The sequence below is a fragment of the Manduca sexta genome, unplaced genomic scaffold, assembly GCF_014839805.1.
Source record: "Manduca sexta isolate Smith_Timp_Sample1 unplaced genomic scaffold, JHU_Msex_v1.0 HiC_scaffold_371, whole genome shotgun sequence".
NCBI classification, from domain to species: domain Eukaryota; kingdom Metazoa; phylum Arthropoda; class Insecta; order Lepidoptera; family Sphingidae; genus Manduca; species Manduca sexta.
The window spans coordinates 3909-7303 of NW_023594808.1; the positions used below are offsets into that span (position 1 = coordinate 3909).

General features: G+C 32.3%; 1 non-coding gene across 1 annotated transcript; it reads right to left on the reverse strand.

Moving 5' to 3' along the window:
• Window positions 1–1191: 1191 nt before the first annotated feature.
• Trnat-ugu lies at window positions 1192–1263 on the reverse strand. The gene has a single exon. It is a non-coding gene; the product is annotated as a tRNA-Thr (tRNA).
• Between the last annotated feature and the right edge of the window lie 2132 nt (window positions 1264–3395).

The window sequence follows — 3395 nt, forward strand, 5'->3', positions numbered from 1 at the left end:
AGCATTCTCTTAAAGTATAAAATGTATAAGAAAAACAGAGAAATATTTTTTGCTTCGAATGATGAGACGAGTTTGCCGTTCGCCCGATAGTAAGCGATACGACCGTCCATAAACCGCAGAAACACCATCCAACACCTTGAATTACAAAGTATTGTTTGGTCCATTGCGCTCGCCATCCTGAGACATGAGATGTTAAGTATAATATGTCCAGTAGTTACACTGGCTACAATGTCCTTCAAACCCGAATACAACAGTGACTCCACACTGCTTGACGGCAGCAATAGACATTCCGGTGGTACCTACCCAGGCGGACTCTCACATGAGAGACCATCAGTATTTCCAGATGAAATAACCAAATATAATTTATTATCCTGAATAATGAAGACGTTAGTTACAAATTAACCCTATAAATATGCGGTCGCGTTAATTTTCACATTGTCCGCAAGGGTCGAACTGACCGCTCGGTCAACGCTTCTGCAACAATGTTTCGGCGTGACGACGTCAATTACCGACGAACTTAATGTATTGGACATTCTTGACCACGTGACAATTTTAGTGTTGACACACAATACATGGTTTCTTCCAAATGGTTGTACTGAGGCATTTGGTACTTAAAGTCAAGAGTCATAAAATCAAATTTGCATTGGCAAAATACTTGTAACAAAGTTAAAAATAAATGAAGACGTGTCCAATGTCCATTCTTAATTATCTATATATATAAAACAAAGACGGGTTTGTTACAACACTTATAACTCGAGATCTGCTGAACCAATTTTCATGGTTGTTGATTCGTTGGATTTGTCTCCGCCCCGAATAGCAGAATACATCTTAAAACAATGAAAACTCGATATGTGTAATAATACTTAATCATTTCAATAAATGCTCATTTTTGTTTAATACATGTCAAACATTTGTTGTCCAATCCTGTCAAATACTGTAACAACTATTCATGTGTGCGTTCAGAAATTTATTTTGTGTAAAATGTCTTGAAAGTTTAGGTACTGTTATATTTGTTTGTTTTAGACATTAATTTGTGTAATTTATCATTATTTATTAATTATTCAAAGTTTTAGAAAAAAAAAAACATTCTCATATTAGCTGTAAATGGTAAGAGAGGGAAAGGAATAGGGTAGAGGAGAGAGGGACCATCTCGAATAGAAGTGTATAGACAAATCGAGAAAAATCCAAAATAGCTCGGACCGGGACTCGAACCCGGACCTTTTGATTACAAGTCAACTGCTCTTCCTTCTGAGCTATCCGAGTTACTTTAGATTCACATTCGTTTTGTCTATATCTATTATTGAGCCACACCGTCCATCATACGGTAGTACACCATACGCATATTAGCTGTAAATGGTAAGAGAGGGAAAGGAATAGGGTGGAGGAGAGAGGGACCATCTCGAATAGAAGTGTATAGACAAATCGAGAAAAATCTAAAATAGCTCGGAATAATACCTAAGATTTATTCTACAGGTTAACAAAAGTGTAAATGTCTTTTTATAGGTTGTCTATGATTTTTCTTGATAAGCTATTGTCTATGTCTCGCAAGTTCAGGCACTGTTATGAATTAATCCGAGTGTATCCCAATTTGCACAACATAGTTTTCAATCATTTTTCTGACATGTGTTTGAAGTACTTAATTATTATTATTTTTAAATTTTTATTCTCATTCTGTATGTATTCATCATCGTTCTTCATTCATCATAATAAAATACTTTTATATTTCTATTATTTTGTATCATTGTATTACGTTCATCAAAGCCTAAATTAGTTCAGTTAAAAGGTAACACGACACTCATTGACTGTTAGGCGGTACGAAGTTCGCCGGGTCAGTAATATTTATAAAAAATAAATATTTTGCTGATTTTATCGCGGTTTTTATATTATGATTTTCTCCCGACGTTCACGAGAAAAAAATAGTTTTATTTTAATGTCATTCGCGTGAACAAACAATCATTATCTTACATTTATATTTTTTGTTATGTTTTTCGGCAATACAAAATAGATTCTAAATGCATTAATATAATTCAAATCGCCACCAATGTCCAAATCAGAGAGTTAACACTAAAATTAGGTGTGACCGGGCCCAATGGACCCGGGCATTCACGGGCAATGTATTTTAAAGGGCACTCACTCGGGTTCAAGTGTGAATGTCATAAAATTCGTTCCGCCAACGCTAACAAGGGGTCAACATTTTCAAAATCCGCCATTTTGTTTTCCACTATTCCGATTTGATATATTTATGTGTTTCTGCAAATAAATATGGGTATAGATTTGTTGATCGTAAATTATTTATTGTTAGTTGTAAAAAATACGCTGATAAAATAGTGGGTGTAAATTATAATGTAATATTTTAGTCTTATGTAACATAAGAGATAATATTTTAAGTGTCGCTATAAAAAATATTAAACGTAATGAATTGTGTATACTGCATGCAATCTTTTGCGTGATAGTAAATATGAAATGTTCTTAAGATTTTTGCAACAAAAATCAATTGCAATACAATTTTTCTTTTCTCCCGCTCACTTTGTTATTCAACCCAAAGTTGTCAAATATGAACAATAAAAAAAATTGTAAAAACCAATAATAATCTTATTAAATAAAATTGAAGGGTTAAAAAAATTAACACAACATTAACATTTAATTGTCACAAAAGAATAATGCCTGAATTAATACTTAATCATGCACACAAAAGATAAACATTAAACGTAACTCAAAGGGTGTGCCTACTTAAAATTATTAATGACTACCGATCAATACATAATTGTTTAAAATCAAACCAACCGTACATTTACCACAAACATTAAGGCAGAATAAACTATCAATCACAAACATAAAAAAATAAAAATATATAATGGATTAAAGAAGCTAATAGTGTTACAGAAGGGTTAAGTTACGCGTCGAGAATTGAGGGGAATATTTTTACGTAAATCGAATTTGGAATATTACTGGAATCGCGTTGGCCGAGGGACAAACAAAATTATTGAGTGTTGGGCCGTTAAATGTGTTCATTGGATTACGATCACCAAGTGCTTTCCATTTGTATGTTTTTGATGGGTTATTTAATTTTTTAGGGATAAGATACTTGAGTTATTATTGATTAAAATGTTTTAGGTGATTGTTATGGAGGATTAGAAATGCTAGCTAATAATAGTTAAAATTAGAAGTGTTAAACGAATAGCTATATTGACAAATATTGTATACCTAATTATAAAATTAAAATTATTTACCGAAAACACAATCAGTTTTTTAAACGACATTATTACATAATTTACTAAATTTTAGTGATAATGTTCTGTTTTATTTCCTTAAACAAGCTTCCGTAAATTTTTTCAAAACCAAAACCCACTCAGAACGCTTCTGTTTTTATTCACAAAATCGTTTACGAACAGAAA